This window comes from Protopterus annectens, chromosome 17.part0 (assembly GCF_019279795.1).
Source record: "Protopterus annectens isolate FY-2018-M chromosome 17.part0, PAN1.0, whole genome shotgun sequence".
Taxonomy (NCBI): domain Eukaryota; kingdom Metazoa; phylum Chordata; order Ceratodontiformes; family Protopteridae; genus Protopterus; species Protopterus annectens.
Genome location: NC_056751.1, coordinates 653,805,437 through 653,825,558, shown reverse-complemented (window position 1 = coordinate 653,825,558; position 20,122 = coordinate 653,805,437).

Below are 20,122 nucleotides of genomic sequence, written 5' to 3'. Positions count from 1 at the left end.
AGTCATCTAGGTGCGTGTCATCATCCGCAAAGGCAAAGATGTCAGTAGCAAACTGCTGTGGTGTGTGGCATCTAAAAGCAAGACTGCGTCCCTAGGCAAATGGGAGCATGCACACAAACACACACACACACACACACACACACACACACACACACACACACACACACACACACACACACACACACACACACACACTTGGCAGGGCTGGGAGTCAAACATACACCTAACTACCCTAACACACTACAGCATGACACATTTACATGATACGCTACCGAGATTACTGAACACAGCACTCCCAGAGGCATACTTCTAGGTGGGTGACATCATCTGCAAAGGCAAAGACGCTGATAGGGAATGTATGTGGTGTGAGGCATCTAAAAGCATTACTGTGTCCCCAGGCAGCTGGAAACACACACACACTCACACACACACACACACACACACACACACACACACACTTGACAGGGCTGGGAGTCGAACATACACCTAACTACCTTATCACACTACAGCATTACGCATTTACAGAACACGTTACCGAGATTACTGAGCACAGCACTCCCAGAGGCATACTTCTAGGTGGGTGACATCATCCGCAAAGGCAAGGACGCCGATAGGGAATGTATAGAGAGTGAGCAGTCTGAAAGCATATTACTGTCCCAAGGTAGACATAGACAAACACACGGCAGTGGTGTGATCAGGGCAACCAGATATCTACAGAGCACTGCAACAACACTACATAGATACGGGATGTGCCACAGACAGTACACCTTTCAAGACAGCAACCAGTGTGTTCAATGTAGGCATCCATCGTGACATTGGAAATGGACATCTGTTGCCTGGATGACCACCATCACTATACAGGATGTCAATGGCCATGGCCAAACGCTTAGTATCACACATCTGTTTGGAATGTACTGTGTGTCCATCTACACAATGGCATACTGGGCATGCTCACACACTTAGCAATTGCAAAGGGCCGTCTTGCATGCACACGGATTCTAACGGAAGGGCGCAGTTTGGAATGTACTGTGTGTCCATCTACACAGCGGCGTACTGGGCATGCTCACACACTTAGCAGTTGCAAAGGGCCGTCTGGCATGCACACGGATTCTAGTCATGGAAGTGTGCAGTTTGGAATGTACTGTGTGTCCAGCTACACAACGGCGTACTGGGCATGCTCACACACTTAGCAGTTGCAAAGGGCCGTCTTGCATGCACACGGATTCTAATCACGGAAGGGTGCAGTTTGGAATGTACTGTGTGTTCAGCTACACAACAGCATACTGAGCATGCTCACACAGCAGTTGCAAAGGGTCGTCTTGCATGCACATGGATTCTAATCACGGAAGGGTGCAGTTTGGAATGTACTGTGTGTCCAGCTACACAACGGCGTACTGGGCATGCTCACACACTTAGCAGTTGCAAAGGGCTGTCTTGCATGCACACGGATTCTAATCACGGAAGGGCACAGTTTGGAATGTACTGTGTGTCCAGCTACACAATGGCATACTGGGCATGCTCACACACTTAGCAGTTGCAAAGGGCCGTCTTGCATGCACATGGATTCTAATCATGGAAGGGCACAGTTTGGAATGTACTGTGTGTCCAGCTATGCAACGGCGTACTGGGCATGCTCACACACTTAGCAGTTGCAAAGGGCCATCTTGCAAGCACATGGATTCTAAACACAGAAGGGCACAGTATGGTATTACTGTCCCCACGTACATGAAGGCCACTCACATGTATTGACCAGTACACACTCAGGAGCTATCACAGTTGTCTCAGGTGTAGATCACAGAGGTACACACCACAATCTACAATGTAGCCGTCACACATCACCATGTCAGTGGACCAGCAATACACAGCCATACAGTAACACAACACTGTGTGACTCATGACCAGTGGACTGTACATAGGTCTACAGCAACTGTGCAGACTACACATGTACCGACAGGGTTCCATCATGTGTTATGCTTTGCAATGGTATCACTGTACATAACCAGGTCGGCTCTACACATACCAGGGGCCCTGGGTCTTACACAGCTGTGACAGATGACTGTAGCTGTACACCAACGAACACACATGTTTGGCTATGTCATACATGTAATTGCAGTGGATATGTGCATGGACCAAACACACACCACATATGTACATAGCATAGCTTTTGCTGTCCTCTGTGCAGACAAGTGGCTACAGCAATCATACGCACACAAATGGAAGGTGGGTCCATGGCTGTTGAATGCTAACAGTACATGAGGTAGCAATGTTGACTGAGGACACATTCCCTCTGTACTAGTTACCCATGACACCCATCATATCATACAACAGTTCATGTGTTATGTATGTCAACACACATGTCCACCAATTGCAATACATACAAACATGGCTACATGACAGGCATATAGGACCAACACACATGTACAATCTGTAGTGTGCATGCAGCTACCATGCATGTACAGTAGCTGATGTAAGTAACTCTTCTGTGCCTAACTACAACATGCAGCTGCAATTCAGCCCCATAATTGACACTTATATATGGTGACATACTCACAGTACGGTAGGATGTACAGCAGGTATGGATGGATGTGTGTACATAAAGTGGTGATGCACCTGTGTAGATGGATGTTTGCCAGGGACGGCTCACAGGTTTATCACACGCCATCCAACCATGACATGTGCAAACAGTACGCTATGTTACCGTTACTTGACGGTGGAGACATAACACCTACACAGCGGTCAGGTATTTCTGACAGTACGTCACTTGACACCTGCAACACTTACATCCTCCCGTGTGCATATAGCAGCACAATTGCTGAAGGTAGTGTTGGTACACATAATGCGGCCAACACTGCTGCATGTCTGTCAGATGTATCATCATATAGCAGGTGTATCATTCACAGTACTGCCATGTGTGTTTGCTTGTGTGACCATATATGCCACATATGGTGTGGAATACAACCCAATTGTCACACACCCCTGTGCACTGTTGTAGAGATCTGTACATACTGCAGTGTGGAAAGCATGACGTAGGCAGGTGTGGTGTGTGTATCACACACATCAGCTATCCAATTGTGTACGACATTTGTGGTCTCCACAGTGTGTGTGTGTGTGTGTGTGTGTGTATGTAGGTATGTATGGCTGTCTGGTGCATGGAGTGAGGGTGTATGCTACCATACAGAACACACAGGATCCCTAACCCCTCAGGGTGATGCAGTCCACTATCCTGTTGATGCCATCAGTCTCAGCCTCACTGGCTACCTGTACATGTTCTTTCTCTGTGTCGCATTGTGTGGGTGCACAGTACTGTGAGGGTGATGACCACATAGGCAAGGGTCCTCACCTCAACACTATGGGGTGTGCATTATAGTGTTGTTGACCCCATTAGTGTGAGCATGTTCCTGTAATATGACGGTATTACTGCTACACAGTGAGGCCTCATGCTATCAAGTGGTCTCTAACATTATCATTGGCCAGACCGCTGTGTACAACCCCTGCACCATGTCAACATACCGGTGATGTGACCTGGTATGGATGTCACGTCTCTAGCCACTGTAGCCTATTAAACTGCCCACATGCTTCTGGATCAGTATATGTGTGGACATCTGTGGTATGTTAGACTTTCAGACAGTCAGGCTGAGGCTACGTTTAGCATGCTGATATTGCCATATGTGCCTGTGAGTACTCCACGGTTACACATGGGAGACTGCAAACAGTGCTACCTGTAGATACATGCAAGTAGACCATAAGGAGGGAACCAGGGCATCATTACCAACATACTGTTATTTTTGTTACCATGACACATACTGTGAACATATAACAATGCATGCTAAACCTGTACTACATGGTATGTCTGGTGCGTGTCAACAGTACACAACTAATGTAATATACACGTCTCTCACTATTCTCACACAACTATTGTAATATACACTTCTCTCACTATTCTTACACAACTAATGTAAATTACACTTCTCACTATTCTGTTCACCCTGTGCATCAGACCACTTGAGCATGTCCCTGCACCGATGGTGTGGATGACAGGGATGCAGCACAGGCTTCATCATATGCACAGGATGATAATGTTTGCCAGGGGCATAGGCTGCACTAATGGATGACATCATGTGCGTGGGTAAAGGCCAGTGATATGATTGGACATGTCTGTTCAGTATGCATGTGGTTGCTGTTGTGCCCTACAGATGTCTTTGCTGTGTGCGTGTATGTGTGCACACAGTTCTGCCTTTTGTGAGGCCTACATGGGGTATTATTGACAGCTCCAGATTGTACAGACCAGGTTGTACAGCTCACTGTGTCCGGCCACGGCCACGTGACCTGTGCCTGCCAGGGGTTGCACGGGCACTACGAGGCAGAGGTACAGATTGGCTACTGTCCGACGACACATGTCCAGTGAAACCGTGTCCCCACTGGGAATGTCCGGGGCCATGTCCACATAGCCTGCTGTGTCCTGGTGTGGACAGCGCAACACCAGCTGCACTGCTACTGCTACCGGAACTATGGGAGCGGGCATGTGAGGTGGCATGCTCATGTTGACCTGCACTAGGTGGTGTGGCTGGCCTACGTCCACGTGGCCTACGCCTTACTCCTACCAGATGTTCCAGCACAGACAGCTCACGCTAGGCAGATTGCCATGCCACGGTCAAGGATTCCAACCATGTCACCCAATCGCCTGTCAAGAACATCAGCAATCTACTGTTGAGCATTTGCCAATGCCTGGATGTTGTTATTTAGGGTACGGATAGCAGCCCTCTGCAGCCTCTGCCCTTCCCTGGTGTGCCATTCAGCACGTGCCTGTGCCGCCATTACAGTCTGGAACATGCGTCTGGTGATACCAGCTGCTGCGCTCTGTCCTGCAGGTGCACGTCTGCCAGAGGTCCTCCTACGAGCAGCACCAGCCACATGCCTGTGTGGCACATCTGCAGTCATTACACTGACACTATGGTGTGTAGACACACCTTCTGTAGCCACCACACATTCCTGTTCCATGCTAACAGACGCTGACTGTCCTTCCTCTATGGCCACTGGTGATGCGGTATGTGTTGGCAGCAGAACTGTGTGCGGGGAAGAGGGGGACATAGCTGGGATGGCAACCGTTGGCACAGATTCAGCCCCTGACAACCCTGCCTGTACCTCATGCATATGTTCATCTGTGCTAGTATCTGTGGAGACACTAACATCAGATGGAACGCAGGAGGGTAACGCACCTACATCACCGGTGAATGCAAAGAAAGACTCTAAATTACAATAGACACACAGACACACAGACACACACACACACACACACACACACACACACAGACACACACACACACAGACACACACACACACACACACAGACATACACACACAGACACACACACACACACAGACACACACACAGACACACCATGTATGTGATTTGACAGATGGCATGCAGCATGCCTGTGGTACAGCAGAGGGCATGCAGCTCAGACATTAATAGTGTTAGTAAGCATACCTCCCTGGGGTGCACACTACAGCAAGCAGGTGTCATATCAGTAGCCATGCAGTTCACACAATCATGGTAGTATGCATGCATCCCCATGATACACCATGTGGACCTGAACATGATCTCAGTACACATGGCTGATGTGACCTTTGCATGTACTCTGCTGATTTGTGCATTAACATGCATACATGTCTGACACAATGGTGTCCTGACACATGTACAGCATCGTAATGGGCATCACATTGTGGTGTTGTCTGTATGCCCTACAGATAGAATGCATGTTTAGCAAATGTGCATGAGTATGGAAGGGTAGTGTGTGCCGTCTACATTGCTAAACAGTGTGAAGTACAGACACTGTGCCATTGCATGGCATCTTGAGGCATCTATATTGCTGTACAATGCATAATATGTACACATTGCATAGCCATAACTGCATGCATACCCATGACATAACTGTGGATTGTGACCCACGATGCTGTGGTGTATACACACCGAACCATGCTGTGTCAAGTGACAGGTCACTGGAGGCCAACAGCTGACACCCCTGCACAACAACTACTGGGTCTTAGCTGCCTGGAAACCATGTCCACACATAGCGGACATGTCAATTCACCATTTCCCACATGACATTGATGTACCACACACACACGAGGTGCACAGCTAATGGTGATGTCCTACAGCAGCAAGGGAAATGTACAGTATCTGTGGCCTGATGTGGTGTCAATGTCTGTGGAAGCTGTACAGGTGACTACTGTCATGCTATGATACAGTCGTGATGTGCAACTGATCTTCTATGGTAGACTTCAGTGACACCTCCACTAGCTGTGCACAGGCTGTTAGGATGTCCACTGTACCACATCAACTGTATAATCAGTCAACTAAGGCTATAAGTGGACCATGTGTGGACAATGTGCAACAGGGTGTATACACATCACATCTACTGTGTGTCTACGTGTCTCTGGTCATCCCCCATGGCCATTTGTGCACATGTGCTGGCCAAATGTGTGTGATGGCCATCTATCTCACATGTCTGTGTTGTCCCATATGACATACACCCATAGATGTCAGATATGTCACCATCCACAGGGCTATGCAGATAACGGGTTGTATGTTTGGTATGTGGGGTATGGGTCATGGGATAGTGTGACAATATTGCAGCCAGAACACTACATGTCTGGGACATGTCAGATGGCACATCACAATGTGTGCACCCAATGCAAGGGCATACAACACAATGGTGACACCTGTGGGCTGCCCATATCACAGCTCACTGTGTGGTACTGTTTGCGTACCACACATGTTGTTCCAATGCATACTACATATGCCTCCATTGTAGAACACCTCCACCGTTGTAGGCACAGCTGACCACACATGTAGCAATGACAAATACCGTGGTTTCAAGTTGGTGTATCATTTCGTTTGTATATATTGCACATGGGTGTCCTGTGTGAATGATGGGTGCTGTGACCTGTATATCGTGACTGGAACGAACATCATGTGTGCAAGTGTTAACTGGCCACATGGCAAATAGATCTATGCTTTAACATGCCTGATACTGATGACAGTCTTACCTGCAATGGCTCATGTCTGTGCGGCATGCCAGAGGTACCTGTATAGGGGTGACAGCAGTATGAACATTATCCATTACTGTATGACAGCCACAGGGTGCACTGTGCATGTTAACACATTCGTCTGTATAATAGCATATAGTATGCACATGTGTGCATACACAGGGTAGCATACTGTAGTATGCAGCTTGTGTGTCCACATACCTTGCATATGTTGTTACTTTACATAATGTACAGTGGCACATGCAACTAAATGGGATATAATAGCCATATGTGCAGTACTGACTTACCAGGCAACTCCAGGCTCATTGGTTGGGAGACACCCACCTCCACGATGGCAGCTAGAGTTTCTGGATGCTGTTTTGAGGGTGTCCCCAGACTGGCCAGTAGCTCCTCGGTGTGTGTGAGTGGGGGCTGGGTTGGTGGCCCACCACCTGTTCCACCTTGTTCCCTGGCAATTGCAGTGGCACGCTGTTTTGCATGTCATATCAAGCCTGTGCAGTGTCTGCGCACCTGCTGGTAGGTGCAGCTATGGCCACCCACATTGTTCACCCTCCTGCAAAGATCCTGCCACAGGTCGTCCCGCTGCTGGGCATGCTGTGGCACATGGCTGAACAACACCTCTTAGTTCTCATGGAGGTACGGGATGAGGACATCATCCTCCTGGCGGCTGTACGCCGGAAGACGTGTACGAGGCATTATCTGTAAGACATCATGATGGTGACAGGTCACAGTTTCAGAGATGTACAAAGATACTGCTGCACATACATTTCTATGACATCTAGTACATCTGCACAGTTATATTTGCAAATCATCATGACACGGACACGACTGACGTGTTTGTGTCACACACATTTAACACCCATTGTGCATTAGATATCATCACCATATATGTGTGTCACCTCATTACAGTGTTCATACTCCATGTGAATGCTGTCTTGATGTGGGCATGTCTATTTGCCTGCACTGGTGTTCTTACCTATCTGCACATGCCTGGATGTGTCCATGGTAATGCTGTTGACCTTGATGCTGTGTATATGTCACATATCAACACAGACACAGCCTAAATGGACTTGAGCAGTGACAATGCACACATACGCATGGAAACCTGTACATGCATGTGTTTTGCCATATACATCTACACAGCACTGTACAGCTGTTCAACATCCTGCCACAGATCACCTGTGTTGCACATGTGGTAGACATGGGACAATGGTTAGTTGGACGTCATTCGCAGGGATGCTTATGAACCATAACATGTATGGGCAAGGTTTCCTAGCTGTAACAGACAGCCATTATGTCACCGTGAGGTGCATCAGTGCCACATTACTGATCCAGACAGTTGATACTACATCTACCATGCGGCCATCACACCATGTATGACTGGGATGACATGTGCAGCTTTGATGGACAGGGTTGCATGGTTTGGCGGGAGTATGTCACATGTATGGCACAGGGATCTGTCCAGCATGTGGCGATCCTAGTATTCAGATGGTGGACGTCCATGACATATATCTTACAGATCAGGATATGGACATGTAGCATGTCCATCATCATGGTGTAGCAGATGTCTTTATGCAAGGTAGACAGCATGCTGCATAGTGGAGGTGAGGATTGTGAAGGCTGGTATCGCCCATACATGCATGGCCATTACCCCTTAAAGGTGATATGTGGTCCAATATTGGTCACCACAGTGCTGTATATGCCTGTCCAATGATCTCCGTGCTCATGGATGGCACCCTGTTATGACATGGGTACCTCGTATGACTACCTAAGGGGCCTGGAGACATCACCAAGTCAGGGAGGTGTACTGCACAGCACCATCCCTTACACAATGTCCATAATGATGACCACAGCCTAGGTGGTAGTTAATGGGTACAGGGATGTTCACCTAGTGGTGACAATGCTGATATCATCCATCAGAATGTGCACATATGTCACACACCTCACCCACACAGCCCATTCCGTATTTTGTTCACAACACTGACACAGCTATTCCTCATAGGTCATGGCCATTCACATCCTTACATACACAGATGCCTAACATTTGTCTGTGTGGTATGGGCTACAATGAAGGTGGAGTACAACACATTAACCCTGTTCTACTGTAGCTGGCACTGGTGTGATATGCACATGTCACTCTGGCACCATTTGTAGTTGTGAGTCTGTCAACAGGCCACTGGTAGAACACTCCTGTGACATACAAAGGTATTTGTAATCAAACATCCGTACTGTCTTGTACATCTGTACTGCTAACATCTACAGTGATAATGGTTCATGGACATGCACACCATACTCAGCAGGGTTATAGTGTGGTGCCACACATTATGACTGTCGTCACCACTTGTGGGTTGATATTATCCAACACCCTATCTGTATTTTATGGTCATGCTAGGCACTTGTACAGAACTTGTGAGCATGTCATGAGCTACTGATTACTATAGCACCCATTCCACACCATTTCCCACAGGTACACTGGCTGTGCTAAGATTTTCAGCTTGCTTATGGTACAACAACTGTTGTACACACGTAACTCACATATCCTGTGAGACATGGTTGTATATACAGGCATGTCCAACTGTCACGTACCAGTGCTATTGCCTGTCTATAAGATGGATATGTCGTACATGTGGCAATAGATCAATTGTCTCATGTACACATTCAATGCTCACCTCCCGACATACGACACTACAGCCTGTGGGGGATGCACTTATACAGCCCTGCTGGGGGTAATGCTGTCACCAACCCTGACTGCACCTGACAGTCATGTGGGGATGTGTAACATTCGCAACACACCCCACTCATCACATAGTCTCACATGATCTCCACCACAGGGCACACATACAAGGACAACGTGAGCAGTACCTCTCCATACTCTGTGTAGGCACCAGAGGAAGCCCCCATATGGAACACAACATCACCAACTTATAGCCCACAGACTCATGTGTGCCCATCACATACAGCCAATAGTGTGTTATAACATACACAACACACCAGTCATAGGTGAATCTGTAGGCGGTAACACTGCAGTTCCACACAGCAGGCTACACAAGGCGATAGTTGCTTACATCTTGCTGTCGGGTAACTGGTTCTGCAACATAACCTATGCACCCATGCCACACCTCACCAGGTATGCTGTGACTTGTCATTCTCCATGTTAGTGTGACTGCCCTGAGATGCCACTTCATAGACTACGTGTGCAGGGACATGCAATAACTCGCCAGTCTTGTAGCCCTGAAGGTGTGGGCCAAGCCCTGGGGAGCACTATGCATTCATCCAGACCCGATACCACTGTACAACACCTGACTGTGTCACTTCAGCAGTTGCCTGTGCATCTGCTGTCATTCCACAGGCATCTGGTATCTGTCCGCTTTGACTGACCTGGTCAAACACAATGCTTTGGCACAGATGACCTGCACCTGTCATCCCTGGGAGTACAGCTCACATGTAAGGCTCTTGCTGCTTCTATACTGCCTGTCTTGCACAGTTTCCAATAACAGTCACCAGCAGAATGGGAACTGGCAAGCAAGACACGGGGTCATGTGACACAATGCTTGCATCTTCCTCTGTGATGCACGCAGGCAAGGCACACCTTAGAATGCACCACTCCAATATCTCTGCAGTGACTGGGACCTGCCTCTCGGCTCTGCAGAGCACACCTGCAATGACAGGTTATAGACAGACCATACCTTTCAGGCACATACTTGGACTAGCACACCCACAGATGAGGTGTTCCCACATCCCACTATGTTGTACACACATCCTGGCTAGTTACTTAGCACAATGCATCAGAGGTGCTCCACATGCAACTAACTGTGTCCGGAAGCACTATACACATTGTAACAAGCTACACATTCCACTACATACCCCACGGTTACCAGACCTCATTTGTTGGTGTACTGGACAGTAGGGTTCAGACAGCTACTACTGATGTGTGACTGACACTAACCCACACTTAACTGGGATAGCCACTCATGTACTGACACATCCATGAGTCATAACCTCCACTCGGCTGGATAAACCCATACACACCACCTCCAAGACCAACATTAACCTTGACATGAACACTATCAACATGTGACTGGTGTTACACACCTGTGGTCATCCCCTCATTTGTGGATTCCGAACATATGCTAATCAACCTTGTTAGCCACATCCCGGCACCACACCCTTCACGGCATACACAGTACATGAGTACTACAACACCTACTACAGACGTCTTATGACAGCAGTTGTTAATGTCATGACAGCCGTGCAGATGGACATTGCACATACAAATGCTGCAACACACCCCAGTGCACTTCAGTAGCACGCACACGACTGCATGGATCATGCTATGCCACACAGAGCCATGATGGTACACACCAGATAACAGACGCCACTCTGGTGGTCAAGTTCCATGGACATAATGTACAACAACAGGTGGAGGCTGTTGCACAGTGGTGTACAATCCCATGGGTGGGGTATCTCACTGGTCAGCCTCGGTAGGGCCATGGGATCCCTCATCACATACTCCATGACTAGCTATGTAAACATTACTGCAACACATTCTGGGGTGTACCACAAGGCATTATGGTGGTATGTCAGTAGTCACTGGCAATACCCACATCTGCTGTCACAATACAACAGTCACTCAGGAACATTACAGACCCAGGTGATGTTGGCAACATGCTGGTGGATGGATTCAATGCTAACATTACACCCTCTCACTCACTACAGGGCCACAATCCATGCAGGAACATTGCGGTGTCCCTGCGGTCACACCTACACAGTACTAACCTGCACTCTATATGTCCTGGGACACTGGCCCCATGTCACCTTTCAAAGTCCCAGGCCGTGATGTCCACAAACCTCTGAATGACATGTCTCCCCACTAGGCCACCATATTCGGTAATAGCTTTGTATCAGACATTGTGGCCCCTGAATGGCACACAGCAACATTCATCACACTCCACACAGGTGGCATCACAATGCACGAGTGGGACTATAGTCCTACACACCTGACTGGACTGTTCTGCATGGCTATGGGGCACATCATCAAGGACGTCATTCACAGAGACATTGTTGGGCTCCGGTCCTTTGATGCCACCGGGGTTGGACTTGTTAGGGCCAGAGCATGGCCCCTACACCTGGTGGACTCCTTTCATACAGTTACCAGGGTAGTTGAGTACGGGAGTCCACACATCCTACATTGTCCTCTCATTGCCTCTCAGCACCTTTCTCCATTCTGGTATTGACAACATACACATCCACCTGCACATCGTACCCTATGTCTCAGGATGTTTTGCAACATGGCTCATGGACAGGACACACAATGAGGGTAGCATACCAAAGTACCTACTGCATTTCAGTTACATTTGCCATACCACAGTCCTCAGTCATAGGGCCCCTCATGTTCAGTATATGCTTCCCTGAGGTACAGGCTAGCACAGAGGGACTTTCCCTGCCTAGCTTTACAAACCCCTGCATACAAAGCGCCATGATTGATCCACCAGCTGATACTGACTCCATCCATATGGGTGTCACTGTGACAGATACCTGATATGAATATCATGGCCTCAAGCTGCATGACACAAGGTCCATGGACATCACCTTTGCATTACACCATTCACCCACTATCACATAGGTGGAAGTCCCCTAAATACGTATCACATTGTACATGTTTGTAGTACACACGTATGTCACACCCACTCCTGTGATTACCCTATTGCCACTGTGGCATGGACATCCTTCTACATGGCCACACTTATCTGTACTGGGTGTGTAGCTGCTACATAGGCACCCATTGTACCTCTGAACTCAAGACTTCTACACACATTCAAGGGTATACCACCCCATTTAGGGTGTACCTTACACAACAGCTACAGCTTTACATACCACAACATTAACACGCCATGATGTTTATTGAGCTCTGACAGCTAAGGTATGCGGCTGAACTATGGACACCACGTCTGTACACATTTGCATGCTACATACTCAGGGGTGACCTCTGCTGAACAGACAGGGCCCATGTCCACAACAATATTAATGGATATACTCCACATACGCGACATACGCAGATGCCACTGTGAGCAACATGCTCATGGATATGTGCACACATGCAACAATGAGTGGGATGTGCTTGAGGGTTACATTCCCAAATCGGACACTCACCATGCTTTGGAACATGACTCCTATGTACATCACGCAGGGACACTCAGTAGCACTGTTCATGTGATACCTCCCTTGGTGTTTGGGACACACATGTACACCAGGGATCACTGCAGTGGCTGTACTGTGCAGAGGTGCAGGTAACACATGGCTCTGCTGATCACAGGACACTACCATAGAGAGGTGCCACTGGTGTGAACACTGTGGTTGTGCTTATACATAGACTTCCCAGACTGCATAGTACCCCACTATGAACCTGTGAAGCTATTACATGTCCTTTGTGCATGGTTACTTGGTAGCCCTTCCATTTAGATTAGCTATCATGCTATTACAATGTCCCATGCCTACAAGCCATATGTATCCTGTTATTGTACATGCCAATAGACGTTACCTGTGGTATGCATGATATGCCTGTTATGCTGTGTAGAATATCTGACATATCTACCTGCAATACTATACATTACACATATTTTACATAGTATCCCATAATGCAAAGCATACTTGCACAGCGGGACCACCTTAGACATGTTATTGTCGTTATATGCCCATACACATGCCTACTGTGACAGTATATCAACATATACTATCCCCGGCTATGGCACTTACTTGTTGGACATACCCTACCACTGACGGCGGGTTGTATGTAATTGTTCTGTTTAAAGCCCTCATGTAGCATACCTTGTGGTGTCTGTGATGTGTACCTTGTGGCCCACAGCTGGATGCACAGTTTTTACAAGCTTAAGTATGCTCAGCAAGACATCACTACATAAATACCTTTTCCCACGTTATGCACTGCAGACACTTTTAATTAATGCAAAACGAGCTATACATACAGAAAATAATTAATACAAAACATGCTATATATATACTTACATACCGAGTGTTCTACATACCTTGTTATCGTTACATACTTTCGTCTCTATCTCTCTCACACTGCTTACACGGGTATTTTGTATGAGCATACGGTTTGAATGTCTGGCAAGTCTTCCTTATATACGTCGATACCTGTAACATGTGGTTTTCTGCCGCCTATTGGTGATTCTGAGTGACTAATTACTTGCATATCAGCTTTGCAGCTACTACATTCGCCAATTACATGGCAACAGTGGGGTATAATTGACTTCTCCACTTGGGCGTTGGCCATTTGCCCTACCTTCGGGGAGACGGCCTGTATTGTGTTTTGTTATGTGTAATTGCAACTGCTATGCATAGAGACAAGCATACTTTGGATTTGTGTCCCCCGTGGATTGTGTGTGACAGCTAGAGTATGTGGTTCAACATGTGGGTGTACCTGTCATCCCAACGTCTGTTAACAGACTATTGCAAACAAAACCTGTAACATCGCCGTTTGTTCCATTATACAATGGCTGCAATTTTGTATGGCGCCTTTAATTGTGTCTCTCACAAGGTATGTCGATGGTTCTGCAGTTGTAATTGACTGACTGGATGTTTGTGCTGTTATTACAGTCTGTATTGCTATAGTTTCTAGTGTGGGAGATGTCGGTGGGTGTACGTACCATATACAGGTTTGTGGGGCTTGCATTTCTACATATTCCATATATATGTGTGTGGGCTCCATCCCTTATTAAGGAGCTATCAGTAAATAGACTTATGTTACGGGATTGTACATTGGGCCGTTGTTAATTGGTTTCTGTATAGTATGCAGGTGAGGTTGATACTTCCATACCTCCGGAATTGCAGCAATATGTAAAGGGAAATGTCTACATGACAGCTATCCCGTGTATTTCTGTCCCAGATATTTGCAGTCATTGTGGTTGTGTTGGTAACAGAACCTCTTTGCCATGGGTTGACACCTTTTCATATGGCCATTGTTGGACACTTCCGGGACACACAGTGGTGTTTACAGGCCAACACATAGCCATGGTCAGTACACAGGATAGCACATACTTTTATCCTCAATACATACCTATTGTTGTTGTACTTTGGCTACTTATCATATTGCATGTAACATTCACGTTTCTTACATACAGGCATAACTATTTAATGCAACTATTACATTATGTATGGGACATATTAATGTCCTACGATCTCGGACATTTGCCCTTTGTAATGTTTTATGTCAGGACACACCTGCCCAGGGAGGGGCTGTCCCTCCTAATGTGGGACAGGTGGTGACCGTATGCCTACGGCTAGCTATACCCACACCTACCGTAATCATCTACCTCCGAGTTGGCACTAGCAGACATGTGATGCGAACACACACACACATTACAGTCACACGGGGATGCGCATGGCACCCTCAACACACACATACACAGACTACGGCACTCACACACACAGTTGAACACAGTACCTACGTGGACCGCAACACCGGCAGCGGTACTAAATTATCCATTCATATCATCATACTATTACTCGCGGTTGTACTGTTCTCTTTCAGTCTTTTAGCCTCGTGGTTACGCATGTCGGTATGTTACACATTCCATAGTTGGCGGTATCCTAAGTATTTGTACCTCCAAGGTATTATGAATGTCGTTGACCTATCTATATATATTTGTAGATATCGCTGAATCTGTATATATCAACATATATCACTCTATCGCCCTTTCTATCTGTATTATATATATGTATATATGTGTACATATATATATATATATATATATATATATATATATATATATATATATATATCTGACGAGGAAAGTGACAGGCAAGCTACACCTTTCATTGTGTACTTGGTGTATACTGTTTCCTGGACTCCGCACGTTTGTGTCTGTACCTGTCACATTACACACCTGCCATAAGTTAGGGTTGCCAGCTGTCCCACTCTGTGAGGGACAGTCCCTCTTTGGGTAGTTTTGTCCTGCAAAATATTTGTAAACATGGCAAATGTCCTGTGATTTTAGAACATACTTATTTCCTATAGTTTATGTAATAATCGCATAAAACAGTTATTCTGCATCTGAACCAATAAACAGAATAAGTAAGTAAACATTACAAGAATGAGATTTTATCTAGGCAAAACAGTGCAGTTCTGCTTTCCGTACTGGCTGGGTGTATGTGTCGGCCTGCAAACATCTGACGTATGTCCCACATTAGTACTTTGAAGAGGTGGCAACCCTACCATAGGTACATCTTGCCTAGCAATAGTGTTAGGTGATTCTATACATGATTGCGTGTTCTACACCTGGCAGTGGTCATTTTACCCTTCAGAGCAGGCGCTATTAGTACAGGAGTAAATAATGCTGGTTTCACCTGTTCTGGACATCATTCACTGTGATCTGCGTGATATTCGGAGTAGCTTATCCCTGTTTTGTGCATATCCATATAGTCATATTTAAACGTTGCTTACCAGCAGTGGGAAATGCATATTCCCGGTAACGTGTGCTAAACATATGATCTGATGACCTGCATCCGACATGCATTACTCGTGCCTTCGGGATTACATTACATCCCTTGCAGGATGTGGGACCGGGAACATGCATGACGGTCACTGCATTTAACATATGGCCATCTGGGATTTGTACACGTGTTATGTCGTTTTGTACGTGGAGTACACTACAGCTGTTACTCCATATTGCAGTCACATGGGTAACTCAGTTAGTTTACATATTAATGAGTCCAGTTAATGGTATGTCCATGTGATGTTTACTATATGTGCTCCGGCATTGGGTATGTATATCACAGTGAGCCACACATGATACTGTGCTACACCTTCAAATGACTGTGGGTGGAGCATGCTGGGGTGACGAATACCTGTCATGGGTACACCCCATGCCTTGACACAACATCCATGATTATATTATGTGGAGCCCCTCATTAACGCAGCAGGGACTCCGTGCTGAGTGTCTGCAGAACAGTGCTTAAACACATGTGCTCCCACGATTGCCTCTGCTCCTCTATGCGACAGTTGGTTACTCAATGTTGTGGTGACAGCGGACACTGTTTGCCCCTTTGGTGTATGGCCTCTGACAATCGGCCATGTACCCACCGATGTGCCTGGGAACCTATACACACAGCACCAACATATGCTGATAGGCGCATGTACTGTTCAGGTGTTGACATTCCGTGTTCCAATAGCTGTTGTGTGTACAATGTTTGTGGGCTGCCTATGTAGGATTCACACAGTGGGCCACCTATACATTACAATTTACAGGTGGTCGTGCTTGTGTGCCATCCATTTTACTGTGTGTGCAGGTGGAGAGGTGTGTCAGTCCATAGGGGCCTACACTGTCAGCGTATGTGCTATATGTTCCCTTTTTGCCAAGGTGTAGGCATATTGAGCATGCCTCCATCTGCCTACTGGGGCTGGCACAGTGTGTTCATGGTCTGAATCCCTCTTTGCCTGTGATGGCCTTGGCAAATGTGGTGGGCTATGAGGGCCTTCACCATTTTGTCCCTGCTGCAGCTGTTTCCGCAGGATCATATTATGTAGCATGGCACATACTATGACAATGTGGGAATGCGTGCCTGGAGAGTACTGCAAGGCTCTACCAGATGTGTCCAAGCACCGGAACCATGATTTCAGCATCCTGAACACATGTTCTATGATGATTCTGGTTTGTGCGTGTGCCTCATTATGGCGTTCTTGCATGGGTGTATGTGCATTTCTGATGGGAGTCATCATCCACGGCTCCAGTGCATAGCCAGCATCCCCCACAAGTTAGCCATGTGGGATGTCCCCCCTGACAGATACCTGATACAGCTGTGAGGCATGCCAGATATGGGAGTCATGGTAGCTTCCAGGGCTGCCAGCACACACATCCATGATTATGCCCTGGGCATTGCACACGACCTGGCAGTTGATGGAGTGGAATCCCTTGTGGTTTATGTAGCGCCTACCATGCTCACCGGGTGATGACTTGATTTGTTTGTGCGTGCAGTCTATCGCACCCAGTACCTCCGGGTAGTGTGCCACACGGTGGAAGTGACGCATATTGCTGGCCAACTCCTCCTGAGTTCGGGGAAAGTATATATGCTCATTGGCATGTGGTAACATGGCATCCAGGAAATGGTGTAGTACCCTGGATGCTGATGCCTGTGAGATCCCCATTATATCTCCAGTTGGCCTTTGAAAGGTACCTGTGGCTAGTATTCGCATGCTTACACATACCTTCGTTTCCACTGGGATGGGTTCCCCTCTGTTATTTCTGGTTCTCAGGTGTGGCCAGCACAGCTCCACTGTTTGCGGTAAGATGTCCCTGTCCACCCTGTAACGCTCTACTATCTCCAGATCATGTAGCCCCTGGTAGGTTACCCTTGGTCTGTACACTCTTCTCCTCCTCCGGGGCCTGCGGTGGTTGTCGGCATCATCCTCCACAACACTGTCAGTCTCTAACACATGCTGATGAATCACAGCTATGGCAGCTCCCAACATGTACATTTTAAAAGTTTCCTGTGTGTTTACACCTATGGTGCAGTGTTTGGGAATTCACAGGTGTGTGTAGGGTGCTTTCACACTTTATACTATTGTGCTGTAAACACCGATGATGTCATAGGGTGTGTATGTACGATCATAGCTACAGGATATCTTATGTGTTTTACTACCGGAACTACTATTGTGGTGCCTTTGGTGTTGAATTACATTTGGCTGCCGTGGATTACCTCTTGACCTTCCCTTTACATTTCTGCACGTTCCACCTACCATTTTCTGGCATGCATATGGCAGCCTGCTTTAATTTGTACTTTCCTAGACCTGGCTTATCTTGCATAATGTGTGCTATTGCCGGTCTACTGTCGGTTTGCTTTGCTCTGCTATGACAGATCTCCTATCTTTGCAATCCAATGCCTCCCCTCCTTTCTTTGCATTCCAATGCCTCCCCTATCCTGTTTTGCAGGTTTCTGCGAGCAGACTTGACAGCTGCCGTCGATTGGCCGCCGTGAGTTGATTGGTGTTGATTGCTCATTAGTATGCCAGTTACCCTATTTCGGCATTTCCTTCTTTTCTTCCCCTGACCTTCCTGTTTGTGCTATTGTTCGCACCGCGTGCATCTGCTTACTGGGTTTTGGGCACGTTTTCATCCCTGTACACATGCGCTTTTGGGCACCATGTGTGCTCTCAACTAAACAGTTCTATACCTTCCTCCCCACCCCTGTCCTGCAGCTTTGCTTAGCAATGGACAGGCCAGATTTGCATTGCTCCAATGTGCTTACTGCTACGGTGGCACACCCCTCTGCTGATGTCATGTATCTCCTCTGAGCCACTCCTCGGTGTTATAGCGCTGCGCTGTATGGTTCAACCTTCATCCGGTGGGACATTTGCGATTCAGTATTATCTGCCTCATTTGCATGGCATTGACTACTTATTCACAGTTACCGCACTGAACACTGTCGCAGGCCCTTAGCAACCCTTGTAGCTTGGTTGTGGTGTTCCATGCCTACCATTGTGTATTATGGTGTACACCTGATTTGTATTACATTGCGATTTTATGACATTTTTATATATTTTCTTTATGTTCCAGTTTGCGCACACATGCCCTGCGGTTGTACTTTGCATTACTGTGGACATGACATTAAAGTTGTTTTTTAGGTGTTGTGCATCCTTTCTTATGCCATTGGTTGTGTATTTAGCCATTGGCATATGTTAACTTTGTAATACATGAGTCTGGTCCACTTCCATAGCTCAGATGTTCTGTTTGGGAAAATGTAAACTGTGTTTTTTGGTTTACATTTCCGTGGCCTTACGCTACACCTGCACCACTTCATGAATCACTATATGCCTTCATTTGCATGGTGCGACACTGCACATGGGGTGATTAGCATACCTATACCGAGGGCTGCGCAGTTCTGGCATACGCCGGTAGTGCACGTGGTATTGGATCGTACCTGAATCGCTCAACGGCCATATTTGGCATTATTCCGCCTATGCTATGCCTGCGCCTGGCGCAAGCTTCATGAATCCCAGGGAACATTTAAATTATAGATAGGCCTACTGGAAGTTGGCTTATTTATTAGTGTGGAAATT